The sequence below is a fragment of the Choloepus didactylus genome, chromosome 11 (assembly GCF_015220235.1).
Source record: "Choloepus didactylus isolate mChoDid1 chromosome 11, mChoDid1.pri, whole genome shotgun sequence".
Taxonomy (NCBI): Eukaryota; Metazoa; Chordata; class Mammalia; order Pilosa; family Megalonychidae; genus Choloepus; species Choloepus didactylus.
Window position 1 is genome coordinate 85697034 of NC_051317.1, and position 21859 is coordinate 85718892.

Below are 21859 nucleotides of genomic sequence, written 5' to 3' on the forward strand. Positions count from 1 at the left end.
CACAAAAATGATAAGAATAAAAATTAAAGTGAAAAAGAACAATTAAAGTAAAAAAGAACACTAGGTGCTTTTTTTTTTTCTTCCCCCATTTTTCTACTCATCCATCCATAAATGAGACAAAGGAGAGTATGGTCCATATGGCTTTCCCAATCACATTGTCACCCCTCATAGGCTATATTTTTATACAATCACCTTCAAGATTCATGGATTCTGGGTTATAGTTTGATAGTTTCCAGGTATTTACTGCTAGCTATTCCAATTCATTAGAACCTAAAAAGGGTTGTCTATATTAAGCATAACAGTGACCACCCGAGTGACCTCTCGGCTCCTTTTGGAATCCCTCTGCCACTGAAGCTTATTTCATTTCCTTTCACATCCCCCTTTTGGTCAAGATGTTCTCCATCCAATGATGCCAGGTCTAGATTCCTCCCTGGGAGTCATATTTCACATTGCCAGGAACGTGGCACTCCCCTGGTGTCAGATCCCATGTAGGGGGGAGGGCAGTGATTTCACCTTTCAAGCTGGCTTAGCTAGAGAGAGAGGGCCACATCTGAGCAACAAAGAGGCATTCGAGAGGAGGCTCTTAGGCACAATTACAGGGAGGCCTAGCCTCTCCTTTGCAGCAACAGTCTTCCCAAGGGCAAGTCCTGTGGTGGAGGGCTCAGCCCATCAAACCACCAATCCCCTATGTCTATGAGCACACCAGCAACAACTGAGGTGGGGAAGCCCAATACCCCTGCATTCTCCACCAGCTCCTCAAGGGGGCTCTGCATATATTTTTCATTTTTTTTTTTTTAGTTAAATTTTTTTTTAAATCAACTATATAAAAAAATAAAAATTAAAAAAAATACAATAAAAACAAATTTCAGACAAACCATAACAAGGGAGTCCAACAGGTTCTTACTCTACCCCAAGAAAATAACCTAATATAGCAACATTTCTGTGAACTTGTTCCTACCATACCCATCAGAAATTAACAAATCATAGTCATTCCTGGGCATTCCCAGAACGTTAAATTTACCCACAATAGCTTATCTGTTCTTATTGGGTTATCATTCCCCCTTCATTAACTGCTCTCTTTTGCTAGTTCCCCTACATTCTACATTATAAACCATTTATTTTAGAAGTGTGTTGTTTAACCTCCAGGTATTGGTGAATTTTCTAAGTCTCTGATGGTTATTGACTTCTAATTGTGTTCCATTGTGGTCAGAGAATGTGCTTTGAATAATTTCACTATTTCTAAATTTATTGAGGCTTGTTTTATGTCCCAGCATATGTTCTATTCTGGAGAAAGTTCCATGATCACTAGAGAAGAATGTGTACCCTGGTGATTTGGGATGTAATGTTCTATATATGGCTGTTAAATCAAATTCATTTATCAGATTGTTTAGGCTTTCAGTTTCCTTATTGGTCTTCTGTCTGGTTGATCTATCTATAGGAGAGAGTGATGTGTTGAAGTCTCCCACAATTATTGTTGAAACATCCATTGCTTCCTTTAGTTTTGCCAGCGTTTGTCTCATGTATTCTGTGGCACCATGATTGGGTGCATAAACATTTATGATTGTTATTTCTTCTTGTTGAATTGCCCCTTTTATTAGTATGTAGTGGCCTTCTTTGTCTCTCCTAACATCCTTGTATTTAAAGTCTATTTTATCTGAGATTAATATTGCTACACCTGCTTTCTTTTGACAGTAGCTTGCATGAACTATTTCTTCCATCCTTTCACTTTCAATTTCTTTGTGTCCCTGTGTCTAAGATGAGTCTCTTGTATGCAACATATTGATGGTTCATATTTTTTGATCCATTCTGCCAATCTATACCTTTTAATTGGAGAGTTTAATCCACTTACATTCAACGTTATTACTGTGAAGGCATTTCTTGAATCAGCCATCCTATCTTTTGGTTTATGTTTGTCAGATATATTTTTTCCCTTTCTCTTATTGTCCTTTAATGAACCAATATTGAATCTCTTTAGTACTTAACTTTTCTCTATATCTCTCTCTCCTTTCTTTGTTTCTCTGTCTGTAGGGCTCCTTTAGTATCTCCAGTAGGGCAGGTGTCTTGTTAGCAAATTCTCTCAGCATTTGTTTGTCTGTGAAAAATTTAAGCTCTCCCTCAAATTTGAAGGAGAGCTTTGCTGGATAAAGTATTCTTGGTTGGAAATTTTTCTCTCTCAGAATTTTAAATATATCATGCCACTGCCTTCTCGCCTCCATGGTGGCCGCTAAGTAGTCACTACTTAGTCTTATGTTGTTTCCTTTGTATGTGGTGAATTGCTTTTCTCTTGCTGCTCACAGAACTTGATCCTTCTCCTCAGTATTTTACAGTCTGATCAGAATATGTCTTGGAGTGGGTTTATTTGGATTTATTCTATTTGGAGTTCGCTGGGCATTTATGCTTTGTGTATTTATATTGTGTAGAAGGTTTGGGAAGTTTTCCCCAACAATTTCTTTGAATACTCTTTCTAGACTTCACCCTTCTCTTCCCCTTCTGGGACACCAATAAGCCTTACATTTGGACGTTTTATTTTATCTATCATATCCCTGAGGTCCATTTCCATTTTTTCAATTTTTTTCCCCATTCTTTCTTTTTTTCTTTCATTTTCCGTTCTGTGGCCCTCAAGGTCGCTGATCCATTGTTCAGCTTCTTCTAGTCTTGTACTATGAATATCCAGAATATCCAGAATCTTTTACTTTGGTCAACAGTTTCTTTTATTTCCATAAGATCATCTATTTTTTTTATTTACTCTTGCAATTTCTTCTTTATGCTCTTCTAGGGTCTTCTTCATGTCCTTTACATCCTGTGCCATGCTCTTCTTCACGTCCTTTATATCCTGTGCCATGCTCTCATTGTTTGTCTTTAGTTCTTTGATTCATTGCTCCAAGTACTGTGTCTCCTCTGATCTTTTGATTTGGGTGTTTGAGTTTGGGTTATCCATATTGTCTGGTTTTTTCATATGCTTTAAAATTTTCTGTTGTTTTTGGCCTCTTGACATTTGATTTACTTGATAGGTTCTTTTAGGATATGTAGGATTTTTAAAGACTAATCTCTGATTTGTCAGATCTACAGCTTGGTGGTGTACACTTTCTCTAACCAGAAGACGGCTTCTGCAAGTCACCTACTCCCCTCAAGTCAGTTGACCCCAACTTTGTCTTTGTAGTGTGTGGGGGTCTGATTTTTGTGGCATCCAATTGGTGCACCAAGTTTGGGTGTATTGTTGGTTCTGTCCGCCCTGAATGTGGGGCGTGTATCTGAGCTGTTAGGGAGGCACGGAAGCTTTAATAATCAAACCTCCCAGGTGTTCCTGGAGATTTAAGGCTGTTGCAAGAGTCTAAACCTTCATTTCAGTCTTGCCAGATTGTCTCTGCCGCTGACCCACAAGTCCTTTGGTATTGGCGTATGGTCCCTGGGATTTCCAAGTGGGTCCCTCTTCCAAGCTGTGCCCTCCTAGGGCCTCTGCTGAGGGAAGGTTGTGCTATGTCACAAGTGCACGCCATCCCTCAAGGGAAGTTCTGGGCCGCTGGGCCGTGTAGGTGCATTCCCAGCCTGCTGTAAGGATGGCTGTATGGGGTTGTTAATTTCCCCCTTTTAACATTGCTCTGCCTTCCCAGCTCTGGGACAATTAGCTGTGGGTGTGCAAAAGGCTATTGTCCAAGCCCGATATTGTGGCATGTGTGCATGTTGCTGGAAACACTTCCCGTCGCACTGGGTTTTTTGGCTCAGCTCTGGGCTGTGGCTCTGGCACTGGGCAGGAACGTTCCCAGCCCACTGGGAAGATGGCTGCAAGGGGCGTGGTTATTTTCCCCTTTCAGCTCACCTCTGCCTTCCTTGCTCTGAGACGATTAGCAGTGGGTTTGCAAAAGTCTATCTTCCATGCCAGATATTGAAGCGTTCACACAGCCCATTCCTGCCACGCTTCACTGTGCAGTTCTCGCTGCCATATCTGCAGCCACTTTTGGGTTTTTTAAAAAAGAACTAGTCTGCCTTCAAACGCCAACCCACGGTTTCTCCACCCTGCAGCATGGCTGCTGGATATTCAGCAGGCTTACTCACTCATTTCAGAACACAGACTCCTGGTTTCACCAGCTGGTGTATCTCTCGAACTGGTGTTCTGGGTCACTTTCTGGCTTTTATCTAGTATCTTTCACGGGGGTGTTTTTTTGCCCTGTCTCTCCTAGACGCCATGTTAGGTTCTCCTCAGTAATGGTGTTTTATGATCATAATTGCCAGCATGCTTTCATTCTTAATGGTACATAAAATGTGCATCTAACAATCAATGACATACTGACTCTGTTTCTAAGATTACACAACCTGGTCTCTGATTGCAGAAGAAGAACCCAAACTCAGAGCTTTTCTCTTTCTTTCTTTCTTTTAATTTCAAGACTCAGCCCCTTCCCTTAAAGACTTTCATCACTGTGAACATTTCAACTACATAGGATATTAACATTTCAAAAATTTTCATTTGGAAAAACTCTTATTCAAAGTTTTTTTTTTTTTTTTTTTTTTTTTTTTTTAAATAAGCAGTCACGTAAGGAAAGTCTTCCTCGTGCACATTTGGCAGCAGGGCCCAAAGCAAGGATACAAATGGAGGCCCTCACACATCAGAGGTTTAAATATTTTAAATTTATAAATTAAGCTTTAAAAAAAAACTGTTGAATATCTTCGGACCTTGAAAAATATACCTTCAGAAGGACCTGGAAGGCTAGGTTTGAATTTAGAATTCTTGTACACCTCCGGGTTCTACACCTGAACTTAGTGGGTCAGGAGGCTGGTACCCCAGGCTCTAGCCCACCCTCTTTCTCTTCCCACCACTCCCTCCCCACTGGGATTTGCAGGCACATGTGAGAACATCACAGTTTGGCAGCCCTTGACCCCACTTGCATGGAGTGCATGCAATCTGCCTCCTGAAGGACAGAACTGTGTCTTGGCTTGGGGCCTTTTGGACATGAAATTCCAGGGTCCAAATACCTGACCATGGTCTGGAAAGGTGGAGGCTTGGGAGTGGGCATGACTCCTTGGCCCCACAGAATCCATGCCCTTTGGCCATAGGAGGGCTAGACTGGGGTTCTCTAAAGTGCTGGGTCAGGCAGGGAAACCTCTTACCCAGCACAAAAGGAGCTATGGCTTAGAAGTAAATGCTGTGGAATATGAGAATTTTTAAGGAACAATCTTTCTATCAGACATTTTCACTTATAGTGTTTCTACAACAGTCTGCATCCCCAAACAAAGCTTTACCTATGGTTATTATATGGGAATGCTCTTCATATCCTTTCTTCTTCCTGCTTTGAAACTCACTCCAAATCTCTAAGTTCAAGGTCTGGAGGACTTGCTTATTGCTTGGTACATCCCACAATAGCCTTCGGATAAAAGAAATAAAATCTTACCTAAACTGCATTCACTATGGTTGCTGTTCATCAGTGTATGGATTTAAATAGGTATTTCAGCTATTCTTAATCATACTTTACATAATGACAATTTTAGAGGTGGGAAATATTGTACATCTCTAGGACCAAGTCTGAAAAATGGTACTTATAAAATTGCAAGAAAAAAAATCAACATTATCTGATAGATTACTAGCTATCTTTATAGCCACATAATTGTCCAAAAAATGTTCACTCAAGGGAACAATAACCAAAAAAAAACATTTTAAAAACAGTCAATTCAGTGGCTATATTTAGATATAGCACTGAGTCATTTAAACAAAAGAATCCTTACCCTGTCAAGGAGATACATGATTCGTTACACAGTCAGAAGAGTAAAAACTCCCAAGAAAAAAATCAGGGTGTTATGGGTTGAATTATGACCCCCCAGAAAGATATGATCAAGTCCCATGAATGTGACCCCATTTGGAAATGGATGTTTGACAAGGAGATTAGTTAAAATGAGACCCAACTGGATTAGGGTGAGCCCTAATCCTATATGACTTGTGTCCTTATGGGAAGGGAGAAGAGACTGGGAAGATGGCCACATGAAGACACAGAAGGCAGAGTGGTGCATCTACAAGCCAAGGAATGCCAAGGACTGCTGGTGAATACCAGAAGCTGTAAGAGAGAAGGAAAGATTCTCCCCTACAGATCTCAGAAGGAGAAAGATACCTTGATTTTGGAGTTCTAGCCTCAGAACCATGAGACAGTAAATTTCTGTTGATTTAAGCCACCTAGCTTGCTGCACTTGTCATTTCAACCCTAGGAAACTAACATAGGGTAGAATACTCTGAGCTCAGAAGTTATAGTCCATGCTCCATGTCAGAGTAATCCAGGTACAGGGTCCTGACATTCCAGGGGTGTGCAAAGCTTGGAGCAACCTGCCCAAGCCAAGGTTGCCTCTGAGGCAGGGCAGTCAGAAGGAAAGGCAGGAAGCCATGACCTTATCTTTGGTTGCTTCATTACAAAGATCTCTCAACAAGGAGCCACTCATCTCTTCTCCTATTTCTAGGCATGACTCGCTCTCCTCACTGATTCACTCCAGGACTCATCCTTAACATACAGACACTAACCTGATAAAATATCCCCACAGCTAAAAGCTTAAAATATTTTTTTAAAAAATGATGAATAATAAGTGCATCTGGGGTCCCAAGGACTAATGCCATAAAACTGTCATCATTTCCCACCAAACACTGTTTCACCCACTCACTTGATGTACATCTGCAGCTTGTTCACACTGCATATGGCTCAGGACAGAAAATGCCTCGTTCCAAACTTTCAAGTGTGTCTGGAAGAGGCTTCTGCTGCAGCGTTTGCTCCTTCTTGGTTATAGCTCTGAACCCTGTCACCTAACATAAAGCCTATGTAGAGGCTCAGAAGTTTCCAAACATGGGTTCAACTTGTGGCTGACTTATTAATGTGTGGCCTGAGCAAAATATTCTTTAAAAATCTAAAGTGCCCAAAGACCTACACTATCTCTGCTACCTTTAGTCATGTCAACATTTTAAACCAAACAAACAGAGAGGAGTCTGTTGTAGATAAAAAGGCCTTCAGGCCAGTAGAATGCCTAGTCTTTTCCAGGAGCCCCTCTAAATAGTTAGAATATTTTTTGTATTCTGAGCACAATGAATGCGGTACTTAAATGTTTGCTTCTCTCCGGTGCACACAGAAGATGAGGTTGTTCTGGCTCCACCCATTCTATAATATTCTGTGCTAATGCTTAGGGACTAATTATTAAATTTCCTGCTTCCTTTTACTTTTCTTGGCTGAGTTATATCATTTCAGTAATGCATTCAAAAAGAACTTATGGAATAAATGTCTAAAACACTAAAAGGAATGAAAAAGAACAGAAACAACATGGTCTCTCTTTAAGAAATTTAGAATATTATTATGGAGGGAAAGAGTATAACAAATACAAATAATCAACTGTAATTAAGTTCTGAAGTGAGTAGCTTAAACAAGTGCCAAAGCAGTAAGGTGGGAGCTCTGACTGTGGTTCAAAGGAGGGCTAGCAGTGCAGGGGAGTGGAGGGCTCCCTGGAGGAGCTGCTGGTGTCAACTGACCCTGGATGAAGGGAAAGAATCCATCCAAGTAGGGCTAGCTGACCATTTTTGGTGCATTTGGGGTAGGTCTGAAGGTTACAATTTTCTCAGTGCAGTATTTAAAAATATATAAAATATATAGAACTGCACAGGAAACCAATTACAGTATCTCTGCTATTAACACTTGTTTTGAAACCATGAATTCATTCCAATATGATGGATATATTAGGGAACAATTTGAGCACAACGTGGATTTCTTGTTTTCTTATACACTATTCTGCCCATGAGAAATACTAGATGAACAAAAAACTGTACCTGGCTGAACCAAACTGCATAGGAATATACAAAACACACACTACCACGTCTCAAACATCTACCAGCTATCTCGGTTCCCCACGAGGGTTGTAAGCTGCACCCATCTGAATCTGGTGTTACAACTTTCCATCTGATTTCAGACACCCTCCTTCCACCATTTCACAATAACTCACAAGCTGCAACCCTTCCCTTGCCCACTTCAGCAAGCAAACTTCAGGTCTTTCCCAAGGTGAGGTACCATATTTATTGCAGTATTTATAAATTTCTCAGTGATTTAACACATGTAAAACTGTGCTACTATTTTTGTTAGGTTCCTGTCTTGTTTTCTTTAAATGTGTAATTGACAAAGTTTCTAGTGACATGCCCCAACTCTATTTTTCCCAGGAACCCCATATTGTGCAATTTTGCACAGCAGGGTGATTCTTAGGAACATGTATATTGCAGTATAGCAGGACTGACTACATAATTTAAATGTTTAAAAACAAATTTATGGTATAGTAATATCTGTGCTTCTTTATTAACACTCTAAATAACAAGACTTAGCAACTGGCCAAATAAATCACTGTAACTTCAAAGTAGTGATGAGCATAAGAAATAGATATCTATAACTGTCATGTGACATGACAATGCTGTGATACCTATTAATGACCAAGTCACAAGCAAATGTTGCTAATATTCCTGTGACTGGCCTCCTCCATGCATAATTAAAGCTAATGACAAATTAAAGTTAGAGATTGGTAACAATAACAATATATATATTTTTCCCCAGCCAGGTTCATTGATGCCCTGAATTCCATTCACCCCTCAGTTTAAAAACCTCTGGTAAAAACAGAGTAGAGGTAAAAAGAAACTGAAACAGGCAAAAGTATAATGTGATGCAAATTGTCTAGCTGGAACCAATAATTTATGATGGACAGGAAAAAGGGGAGAGGAAACAGGGATAGGAAGAGGAAGGATGAGAGGAGAGAGAGAAGGACATATGGAAAGACAGAACAAACCACACACCAATGCCAAGTCCAGATGTGATTTCCTCATGACTTCTACACGTAAGAGTGTTATGCCCCCAAGGTCACAGGACTTTCTGTCCTAACCACAGCGCTGAGTCACAGAGTCACACTCACATCATTAATACACATCCTTTGCTGCCATGTTTAGATGTAGCCATTCCTTGCTAGTATGCATTTGGGATGCATACTTTTTCTTCCCTGAGTATGCTATATTGCCAAGAGCAATCTGAATTTTTCTATTGTCTGAAGATGTTCCCAATTTTATCCTCTTGAAGACATGATGATATAAATATGCCTTGTATCCATCATGAAAAGGCCAATTCTGATAATTCACATTCAAACAAATTGATTAATAGTGCCCTATTGATAACTGCTTCTGATTGGATGACCCACCCCAGCCCGGCTCCCAGCAGACCTACCTAATAATTATCATCTTCCCATTTGAGAAGCTAATAATATTAACCTGCTCATCTTATCAGTTTGTGGAGGGAAATAGAATAATTACTGTAAATCACATTAAAGACCTTAAGCAAAGTTCATAGCAGGTAAACAGTAAAACATTGGTAAACATCAAGATTTCTAATACATCTCCTGCTCTGACTCTGTGCCAAGCCCCATCACCAGGCTTACACAAGACATGTCTTCTAGTTCCCCATTTGCAGAGCCCTTAATCTCTGTCCCATTGTGGGTACTGTTACCAGTTTAGGAGACACACGCTTATGACACCTGAGCCACTGTCCCAGAAGGCTGCTAAGTCAACTGAATTGGTGTGTGGAAAGAACTCTGAAGGGGAGGGACCTAGTGCTCTTGCTGACAGTTTAGTTTGTAGTGGTTCCAAGGCTCCCCAAACAAGCATAAAGGGGAAAGGCGGGATTAATGGAACTCTGAACTCCCTATCCCTGCTTCTATCAGAGCGATTCTGCTTTTGCTGTTTTATATTTATGCATTCCATATCATGGAAACATAGATTCAGATTACAAGCAAATGAAAGTCTGTAAACCTCTGAAGAGGCTGACCTCCACGGTTTTGCCTTTGAGAGCTCTAATGATCAGAGAGAGTCACACCAAAGGCCTGTTCTGTGGTCATGACAGAGCAGAAAGCAACTCTATGCAATGAGATTTGAGAACTAAAAGATGCCTACCCCAAATCTTGTCCTCTCCATGCTCCTTACAATCTTCTTCACACTTAAGGCTGTAGATACTTTTTGTAAATCGTTAAGTAATAGCATTAACATGTTAAATCACCTTTACCTATTATCTCAGCTTCTCGGCATAGGCACTCAGGCAGGGCTCAGAAACTGGAGGTGGCGACCCAGGGCAGGTTAGCTGTGGTGAGCTAGGAAGAGAATAAAGAAGAATTAAAGGCACGAGGCACTACCACTCAGCCAAACACCAACAACTTGTTTCCAAATAACTGTGCTGCCAGGCTTGCTTTACTAAAGAAAGGTAAGACTCATCTGAAATATAAACAAATGACTTGTCCAATGTCTTTTAAAATAATTTTGTCTCTCATGCAGAGGAAGAAGAAGCCACTTAAAAGCTTCTTTTTTTGGCTTTGCTGAGCAAGTTCTTTTGTACCAATAATGTAAAGATAAACTAGAAGCCATTCATTTTAGGTATTACCAATTTGAATCAGGAGAATATGTTACTACAAGTATGTTTTTATTTCATGGCCATTCTGAGGAAGAGCAAGCATGAAACTCTTCTATACTCAGGAAAAGTTCATTTTCTTAAGGGTGGAACTCTAGCATATTCTTTACCAGTTCCATAGAATTCATTTCACCTATCTCAGAGTACCTAATTACTTCCAGGGTTTCACTCCTCCACAACACAGCTGGACAGCAAGCTGCCCTGATAGAATCTTATACTAGTTTACAAATTGGAATACCAAGAGCCCTGGTCTTCAAAGCAGTCTTGCATATTTTATTCATGCACAAGCTAGTAAATTTCTCATTTCCTACAAAAACCTCATTTCCTGCCCTTTTAGGTTGTCCCTGGGAGTCTAAATGGTGAGTTGATGCTACTGAAGAGCCAGAGCCTCTTGTATTTTTCTCACCTTTCTTTCCTCTTCTGTCTGCCCAGTTCACACTTAACCTCAGTTGTAACAGTTCCCACAATGGCAATACCCAACCTAAGTAGGGTTGACAGCTAAAATACAAGATGCCCAGTTATACATGAATTTCATTTAACCAGTGAATAATTTTTAGTATAAGTATGTATTATCTTAATTTCCTAAATCTGGCCACCCTATTCCTAAGTAAAAACCCACTATCCATTTTGTCTCCTTCCAAGTGAGTAAAACATTTTCATAGAAAGTTATGGCATAGTTCTACTATGCCAATTGCTTAAAGTAAAAATTCACAGATCAGTGAGTGCTAGAAGCTGGGGTGTGGGGAGAGGTTGGCTACAAGGGGGAACAAGAAAACTAGGGGGAGGGGATGATAAAACTGCCTTATAGCATGACTCTGGTGATCATCACATGGCTATGCGTTTGTCAAAACATAGAACTGTACAACAAAAAGGATGAATTTTACTGTAAGTAAATTAGACCTAAATAAACATGACTTTAAAAAGTGGGAAAAATACATTTTGGGCTTCACACCTTTCAGATATCAGCTATTCCAAATATTTTTTGTTCTCCCCAAGCCCACAATTCCAACACCACATGCCTCTCTGCAGATTGATTTGTTCCTTCATACAGAAAGCATCTACTATTAACTGTATCTGTGTGACGCTCTGGGAGTACAAAGATGAAAACAGAGTCCCTGCCTGAAAGTCATTCACTGGCTAGTAGGCAAAGTGAAATGGATGAAAAACAAACAACAACAACAAAAACAGACTTACAATGTGAAAAATGTATAACAAGTTATATAAACTGCAGAAGAGCAAGCACTAAACTCTCTTTGATAACTTGGGAAAAGTTCAAAATGTTCAGCCTTCGAAGTAGGGAGTTACACAATTAGATGAGGAGGATGAGTTCCCAGAGAAAAACAGCAGATAAGCTGAAGAGGTGAGTCAGTACAAACCATGAAATCCCTTGTCATTCAGGTACTCGTCAAAACTCTTGCTTGTATAATAGAAATTTCCACTGGCTAGCTGAAGCAGTAAAAGGGGGACTCTACTGGAAGAAAATGATGGTTCATAGAATCAGTGGGAAGTTAGAGTACCAAGCATGGCAAAAACCCAGGGCACGCTGGATGCCAAGGAGCAAGAATCACAACAACCGTCCATAGCAGGATTAATGACTGGGCCACTGCTGCTGCTGCCCCCAAAACCAATGGACACACCCACCACAGGCACCAAGGATAAATTCTAACTGTCCCTGACATTTCACCCACTTGCTCCAGATTCAGATCCAGACAGGAGAACCTGATTGGCCGAGCCCGGTCACATGACTACACACAGCATGGCTGCCAGAAGTGCAGGAAGAGGTAAGTACAGTCTCCCTCCAAGGTTACACGCTACAGGGAACGCCCAGACTAAGAAAGGGATCAAATCCCAGGCAGTGAAAAAGTGACACCTAACAAACTAAGTATAATCTTAGCATAGTATCCAGGGCCTGTATAATTTAGCACGCTTTATCTTCCTAACTCTGATTCCCCCATCTGGGAAGAAAATTTCTTCCACTTCTCCAACTCTATGGGTCTCATACTATCTCACTTTTGTAATGTCACATTTTAGACTGGATGATATACTTGTATAGCTTTGGCTCATCTCTCCAACCCAGTCTATGCTTTTTGAAATTAGGTATTTCATCTTGTTCATCTGTCTTTCTGTTATTCCCGCTTGTACTCAGCACAGAGCCTTCCACAAACCAGCTGCCTAATACATGTCTGTGTTCCTCATGGATGAGTTCTGAGGCCACTCAGCATGTACCGTTGGACACGCACCACTTTCAATTGGCAGGATCAGATCTCTTGCAAATCAGGCCTTTTATTTCAGTTCACAGGTATCCTTGCCCTAAGGGCCTCTGCCTTGACTTAAACCTCAGTAAGACCAGCCCGAACCACCAAAGATTACATCTGTGTGCATGCGGCTTTGGAGCCACCTAAGAATGCATACAAAGCCATCCTTGAGGTTTCCAGTGAACTCCCTGAAAAGAGCAAAACAGGGATATCAGGCCTACTGTGTTCTGCCCAGGGAATCCGACTTAACGGCACTTTTTCTGACTTTGTATAAGCTAAACAAAAGAAATAGAATTATCTATCATTCGAAAAACTAAATAAAAGAACCTGTAGTGCATCCTATTATTATTTTTTTCTAATCCAGGGAGAAGAAACAATGTATTTCGCTGGGCTCAGGAAGAAAGGGAATTACATTTGTGGAGTGGATAGCCCCTCCACCCATTTGAATGTAGAAACGTTTAAAGAGGTTATAATGGGAATTTTATCTCAGGCTTCAAATGTTACCCTGGTACAATAGTTTCTCCTTTCAGCCATGTCTAGGATGTGTTGAGGCTTCAAACCTCTCACCTCTCTGGGAAATCATAATAGCCTTCTTTCCTGAAGAGAACAAGAACAGAACACAGACCCTTTATGCCCCTTCACAAAGCAGTTAAATAATTAAAAAAAAAAAAAAAGTATCTCAAATATGCCCTCATTTGCAACCAAGTTTAGTCTTTAACCAAATCAAGTTTGCAGATTAAAGTGGCTATTAAACTGAGTTTCAATGACCATTCCAGATAAGAGATACAACGAAAATTGTACAAAGACAAATGACAATATGGATTTCCATGGACATTGTGCTCAGAAAGGGCATAAATGCAAGTATCAGCCTTTGTTCTCCGGTACGTATTAAAACGGAGAAAAAAAAATATTTTCCCAGTCTTATATCCCTATGAGTTTTTATTCTGAACTTCTGTTATCACCCAGTTAATAAGTAAATGTGAGAGTACACTCCAGAGAACTGTTTCATTTTCATAAGCATACCATAAAGAAAGAAACGCAAAACAGAAGGGAAGTCAGACTCCCCTTTCATTGTGTTTGACCATCTAGTGAGTCAGAGCAGTATCTTGAAACTGTCCTAAATGGAAAATTACTGTTTGTTTGTTTATTTGCTGAACTCATGTCCATGCTTCAGAAAACACTTAAAAGGATAAAATTCTAGAGCCACAAAGGTCTGGGCCATCTCATTGAACCCCTGCGGTTTTACAGGAGAGTAAACAGAGCATGAAGTTGTGGAGTAACCTAACCCAGGGCCCACTAGCCCAGTGCCCCCCCTGCTGCCCTCTCCTTTCCATCCATGCCAGACTGACTGTGGTCCTTCCCTTTCCCAGCCCTATTCGGAAGAAGCCTTTGTGTTGAGATAGGGTTCAGGCTAACCCCGAAGTGGAGCTGGAAGGAGGGACAGGAGCTGCAGTCCCTGAGATTCTTTCCAGGTTTAGGATTCTCGTCACAAACGTCCCCTTCCACTCTGTTCTCCGTTGCCCACTCTTCGCTCACCTCTGTGAATAGCCCACAACCATTCTACAGATGTTGTGACTCAAATGTGTACAGCAGAATTACAATTTCTGCAAAATCCTTTCCTTAGTCATTCAAAACCCAACAACACAGTACCTAGGAATAATGGCTGAGAGAGCTTTTATCAAACAAAAACAATGTGTTGCCACTAGCCCACCTTTAAAAGAAGCACCTTCCATCAATTCTTCAAGGAAGTCAAGGCCAAGACTAACCCAAAATAGGAAAGGACCCAAATAAGGTTGTATGAAGCTCAGAACTATGCGACAACTTGAAAATACTGTAGAATATGCTGGAGTTAATTTAACAACCAAAAATAGACTTATCAGCCTTTCAAACCCCACACCAGTATTTCCTGATCAACATGATTTCTGTATCAAGGAAGAACAACAAGCATCCCACCCAGGGTTCCCACGGGTCTAGTTGCCTTGTTTCCCGACTAGCAGACAAAGCAAATGTAAGCAATACATTTTAAAACCCATAAGATGTTTGCTTCTTTGGAACAAAGTAAAGTTCCAATGTCATTTTTAACCTCTGCTTGTGAATGGCATGGGACATGAATATAACTCTGTGGCCATAGAAGGAACAGTTGAAAAAGTGAGCCTTGGTTCTTGGGGTTAGTCTCCTGCATGATCAAATGGCTCTTTTCCTTTCCTGGGGATCAGTTTTCTTAGCTGTACAATGGGGGGGCTAACATAGATGCTTTGACGTTTTAGTAATCTATAATTCTGAGTGTTCACACACTTAATTTGCATTTACTTCTCTCCTTCTCCATTTATGCTTTATCATTTAACATTCACATTAAAATTTTGACATTACCATGTAATGGTTACATGTGAGTTTGGACTCTGGCGGCTTGGCTATGTGACCTTGGGGAAGATGGGTAACCTGAAGCCTCAGTCTCTCAATCTTTAAAAAAGGTCACCTCTCTCAGGATAGTTCAAAGTCCTGACATCATATTAAATGAGACAATGTACCCAAAGTGCTGTGAGCAGGGCCTGACATAGAGAAAGCACTCAAAATCTCTTAGCTGCTATTATCTTTTATTATTACTTATTTGAGACCTGGACTTAAACTTGAAGACTATTACATTGGAGAAAACCAGATAACCCTTAACTCCTTGATATCAATAAATGTTCTTTCTGAGAATGAGTGTAATTGGAAAGCCAATGTGAAAAAGACTAACAATATTTTAAAACCCAGAAAAGCTGCTGTTTTTCATCCTGATAAAAATCTCTCAGGAGAAGAATTCCCTGGACTTAGCAAAATGCTACAACAAACACTGTGTTCTCAAAAGGCAAGCAATTCAAGAGAGCACTTTGACAAAGCCTTGCAACTTATCTAGACGGAATTTTTAATCTAATGTCTATGCTTCAAAGAAGGTAGGTATATGATTCTTCCTGGTGGGACTGTTAAGACAATATGTCAAGATTTTGATCCTCTCAAATTCATTGTTTTTAATGACAAGCTACAGCAAACCCCAAAAAACAATTAAATATGTATTCTTTCAGCTTTGTGGGACACAGCCAAGCTCAAACCCAAAGGAACAAGAATATGTAGGGAAATCATTAATTTAAAAGTTGTTAATTTAAAAATGAATTTGCAAGAGTCTCTTCCCAAAGGGTGAATATTTATCATGCTCTCAGGACTACCTGGAGTCTTTGGAACTTGCCATGGCTCAGTTCTGGTCATCTATGAGCTAGGTTTGAGCTAGGTAGGAAATTGAAGGAGGCACGTATAATGCCCCTGCCTGACCAGACACTGTGAAATGCTTAAATGACTAGCAACCTGAGCATGGCATGCCCAGAAAAGAGGAGGCTATACCAGAAATAACCTGCTGGCATCCAAATGCCCAAAGTATATTCACAAACAGAAGTTACTCTGCATATGGCATCAGTGATGATGATGATGACCATGTCAGCGTTTACTGAGTATGTATTTGCCAGGATCATTCTAAATGTTTTAGACATAATAGCTCCTATCATCCTCACAACAGCTCACTGAGGTAAGGGCTTTTGCCAAACTGAGAACCGTTCCTCTCCCTCCCCTGCCTGCTCTGCGTCACAGAGAGGCTGTGTGTGGTTTCAGTGCTGGAGGGTGGGTGGATGGGAAAGCCAGGGTAGTACTCCCCTCTCTGTGCCTTAGGCAGAGTCGGGCAGCAAAGGGGCCTCCTCCAAGGCTCCAGTTCCACCATAATTCCAGCTTCCTTCAAGTGAGCTCAGACCCTGAACCTCAGTATCAATGTCTCCAACAGATCATCCCTCCAGACTAGGGTTAGTAGAAACTTCCTGCTATTGCCAACATTTGGATCCCCCAGTGTCCCTCATTTGTCTTTCCAATTCTTTCCTCATCTTTGTAACCAATTAAATTCCTTCTAATTCAAATACTCAGGGGGTTTAGGTTTTCTTTTTTAGACCCTGACTAATATAGGACCTTTCTTATTCTCGTTTTACAGATAAGAAAATTGAGAGGTAGCTTGCCCAAGATTACACAGATAGAACTGGCAAATTTGAGTCTTCTAATTCTGAAGTCAAAGCTCTTGGTCACTGCATTACATTGTCTCTTCTTAATGAACCAATATGAAAATGTACAGTTTGGAAGTATGTGAAGGGACCCCCAACTACTCCCTACTAAAGGAATACTGACCCTTCACGTAACTGTTACCTTCCTACCAATCATCTCCCAAAGGACATGGCCAGAGGGGTTCTCTGGACTGTGATTTTGCTTGGAAGTCTAAGTTTATACTTAAGGCAATGGCAATAAAGCATTCCATTCACTAGTTTTGGTTCTTGACTTTTCCTGGGCATCTTAAATTTTGTTGTTGCCAAGTGAATATATAGTGACCTTCCTTAACTGGGTTTCAATATCTTCTGCAGCAGAAGGTTGTATCAACAGTATATCAGGCAAAGGTATTTATTTGACCACACTGAAGAAGTCATAAAGCCCTTCTGATTCTCCACCAAGTACTTTTTCTACAAAACATTTCTCTTGAACTCTATACTATAACCGATCTAAGGAAATCTTTATGCAGCTTTCACCAACTAACTCAGTCTTAGGACAAAAGCAACACCAGAAATAAATGGCATATATTATTTAAACACACACACACACACATGAATTTACACAATTTTAATTGATCATAATTTCTGTCCTAGATTTTCTGTATAAGAGTGGCTATTTATGCAAGTAAGAAACAGATATTTTATACATATAATCTTTTGTAAAGAATTTTGACATAATTCCAACTACATTTTTACCTAGCTCATTTGCTAAGAAATAAATTTCAATGAAAGTCTTCACTTTGAAAATACAACTCATATACCCCCTTTATGAATAAATTCTATTGACTGATTATGAAAGTAATATAGGCATATTTAGAAAAAGTGAAAATTACAGAAGGTATAAAGATGAAAATAACAATAATCATTCACATCCTACAGATAATGTCTACTGATTTTTTGTCTTGTTTCCTTCCAGTCTTTTTTATTTTGTCCATGCATTTTTTAGAATTGAGATCATACTATATATAGTTTTGTCTGTCCTGTTTTTTTAACAAATAATTAACATTGTATTAAGAGAATTATTTTTAGTTTAAATCATTTTAAATATTTAAAATGTGTTAACTATTTGCATAAAACTATATCAATAGAACTTCCACAAGCTATCTTATAACTATATTTGAACATTGGGTGATATCTTACTTTTTGTTATTAGACTAGTTTTGCAGTGAGCATCTTTTTGCAAAACTCTTTGACCAAATTTCCAATTTTCCCCTAGGCTAGATTCCTAAGATGGAATAAATTACTAAAAGTGCAATTACTGGGACAAGGGAGTAAGTAAGTATAAGCTGCTTGAAACATATTATCAAACTGTTTTCCAGAATAATCTAGATGATTCGGACACATTTCCATTTAAATGAAAAAGCCACTGAAGTACTTATATATCATAATTTTTTAACAACCTTGTTTCTATTTTAAAAAAAAAATCATGCTTATTCCCACTGAGTACAATACTAAGCTACTATTTCAATTAAAAATTTAAATTTATGACTAACTATTGTTTTCTTCCACTTTTCATTTCCTTTCAATCTGCGTAATCTCATAAGGACAAAGAAATGAAGACATATGTAATATGCATGAGTTTGTAATAGATTTTGAATTTGCCAGGATTTTCCCATATTCCTCAAGATTATAGTAATAATGAATTATCTTTTTCATTTGTCTCACACCTATTACCCTTTCTAAAGAAAGTTCAACTAAAACGTCCTCCTCAGAACTGAGGGGCTCTGACTGTACAGAGTATGCGAGAAGAGATGGCTCCTATCTGTGGCATTCTTAAAGCAGGCTAAAGAAAGCAATCTGTTGCATGATTGTTTTGTAAACCCACAACTTCTCTAATAAAAAATAATAAATAAATAAATAAAACAGAAACAAACCAACTAACAAAAGAAAATAATCTGTTGACATTCAGAAAGCAATAGGTAGAAAGGAAACCTACAATTTTCTCCCTATATTCACCCCACAGAATTTTAGAAAAGTATTCAGATGCTGTTCTCTAATATCTCAAAGCACCATTATTTACTGCCTCTTATAAAAATGACAAGAAAATATGCCCAATCCATCTCCCATACTTCTGCAAAATTTAGAGCAAATTGCACCCTAATATTCATTGCTGTGCCCTATCCACTGGGCAAGATCCATGACTCCTGGTGAGATATTAAGCTGGTACTCAGGAAGTATATCACCTGGGCCCAGCTCTGACAACAACTGTGAGATCTCAGCAACTCCCAGCAACTCAGGATCTCAGTTCATGCGTAAAATAAAGGGCCCAGGCTAACAGATACAGCCTTTTGTGCTCTAACATTTAATAAACCATCACTTTGCATCTTTAATAAAGCGTTGCTTTTTAATGCTAATTAAGTATCCCTCCTTTTTTTCTATATCCCAGTTTCCCTTATTAATCAAATGTCAATGATGGTATTCTGTCAGTTTTGGTAATGACGTGCTGTAGAATAATTATTCAATATATTCCTTTTTTTCCACAAACATGCATTATCTGGCACTGTTCTAGGTTCTGGGCTTGAAGTGGTGAAAAAGAAAGAGAAGGCCCCTGCTCTCCTAGAGCTTACATTCTGAATTGTGAACAAATGACCAAATAGACCAACAAAATGATTTCTGACAGTCAGCTAACCAGGGTGATGGGATAGCGTGATTGGGTGAAGGCAAAGCATGCTGCTTTCAGTAGGGCGGTCAAAGAAAGTCTGAGGACATTTGAGATGAGACCTGAATCATGCACAGGAGAAAGCATTACAGAGCATCCAAGCAGGGGAAATAGCTAGTACAAAGGCCCCAGGGCAGGAATGTGTTTGGCTAGTTCCCAAAACATACAGAAGGCCAGTGTGGTCGGAACTCAATGAGCAAGGCAACGGGTGGTTAAGAGATAAGATCAGTAGGAGCCAGATCATGCAGAGATTTTTAGGATGCAATAAAAAATCTGGCTTTTAATCTAAGTGCAATGGAAAGTCATGGAAGGTTTCAAGCTAGGGACTGACATGATCTGATTTATATTTTAAAGGATCACCTTGTCTGTAGTGTAGAGAATAGATTGCATATTTGATTTCCAGCAACCAGAAAAGGACTCAAGCAATACTGGAAATACTTTTTTTGGTGAAAAGCAACAAAAATTAATGGATAAAATATTTTGAAGTATTTAAATGCATACATGACGCGTAGCTGATTTAGAAAGAAAGGGAAATGCTCAGTCAAAATCAATGAGAAAGCAACAATCTAAAGAGCTATATGAACTACTAAAACCAGCCTGGTAGCATGGGCCCGTCTCTGATGACCTAAAATGTAAACCTGTTGTAGATGAGCCAACTGCACAACGGTTTGGAGAAGAATTAACACTCCTGTGTGATCGCACAAAACCAAGAGATGTGGGATACACCAAGCACCACCTCTTCTCCCCCTTCTCCTCACCTGCCCGTGGTATAGAGAAGTGGTTCTCAACCTTCACAAGTATTAAAACTGCTTTTTAACATCAAAAATCTTCTTCAACCCCTCTTCACACACACACACACACACACACACACACAAGCACACACCAGCACACATACACACATACAAGAGAAATTGAATTTTTTCTTATTTAGTTCTCTGGCACTGATTGGGGAACGCAAGCACTGGTGGACCCCATGGAATAATTATGTGCACATTGAAAAGTTCAGCCATGCCAGGAAAACTGGAATCAAGGAAAGAAGATAGCAAAAAACCATCATGGTGCCAGATTTTACAGGGTGGTAACTCAGGGGTACTCAAGCCCTTCAAAGAACTGTAATCTGGAACCTGATGTTCCATCCTCAGCTGTTTTCCTTTTCCTTTTTTTTTGCTCAAGAGACTACTTCCTGCTTTTCAAATTAAGTGGGCAAGCCCCAGATTATTGCCCACCTACTATTCGGGACTAATAAATCCATATGTTCTACAAAGTAGAGAGCAATTTGTTCATTTGGCTTGTCTCAATAAAACCCTGGCGTTTGCCTGTTGGCCATCAGGGCGAATAGGATAAATGGCTGCATAGGGCAAGCAAGTTTGAGCTGTCTTCCCAGCAAAGACTTTTCAGTTAGCAAACAAGGACCCATAATGATCCTTATGATTCCTTCTTTCCTTTCTCACTGCTTCTCCTCTCAACTTCTCATCTGATGCCCAAACACATAAGAAAAGCCAGGCAGAGTATTAGGAAATATGAAGTGCTTCCTACAAAGCAATATTAAATAAAATATACCCAGTATTTGTATCTCTGTAATTGTATCTCTGAGAATCCAAAATTTAAAAAAATCTTAAATATGGAAAAGATGTCTATAGAAAAGTATTCCACACAGCACTAGTCTTAGTAGAAGAAAAAGTTAAGAACAACCTAAGTTACCTGTGGCACATTCCTTGATGGAATAGTTATATACAAATTAGAGATGAAAATTCTTATGAAATAATGTTTAATCCAATTGCTCAAAATTCAGTTTTCAACATGATGACCTTCATGAACTAATAGGGTATTAGTTCTTTTTTTTTTCAACTTGTCTGTATTTTACAGATATTCTTTAAGGAACTTGTATTACTTTTATAATTGAATAAAAATTTAAAAGGCAAAAAAAATTTTTTTAATAGAAAACACAGATCTTAATCCGAATGCCCTAACATTAGATAAAGAATAGAAAGAAACCCATACACAAATGTTCTCTGAAAACAGAATTGGTACTTTCATTTTACCAAGATTCAAATTTAGAGAACACTAGAAGAAGCATTCCAACTGGTATTAATCACCATGTAGTTACTCAGAAGGATACCTTCAAGGAAACACTTTTCCAAACTACATGGAAATTTAAAAATTAAAACCAATACTATAAAATAGATTTGAAACCAAACATATAAGCTACGGTATAGAGTAGGGTGGAGCATAGCACAATAGGAAAAAGTTGAATTTGTTAGGATTCAGCAGTGATAAATACTAATGATAACACCAATTAGAAAGCAAATCGCTATTTTCCTCATATGCCCACTATAGTTTAATGCACCATGCCCCAGTCATAGAATGCATCTGACTTCAAGTACTAGACAAATTGAC

At 39.3% G+C, this 21859-nt stretch overlaps 1 protein-coding gene across 5 annotated transcripts in view; it reads right to left on the minus strand.

The window, feature by feature from the left end:
• PDE4D (phosphodiesterase 4D) overlaps positions 1–21859 on the minus strand; it is a 1663062-nt gene that overhangs the window by 1478109 nt on the left and 163094 nt on the right. For all 5 annotated transcript variants that reach the window (XM_037799050.1, XM_037799045.1, XM_037799053.1 and 2 more), the window contains one exon: positions 10038–10122. The gene's annotated coding sequence lies outside the window, so the exon portion shown is untranslated. The remainder of the gene's footprint in view (positions 1–10037; positions 10123–21859) is intronic.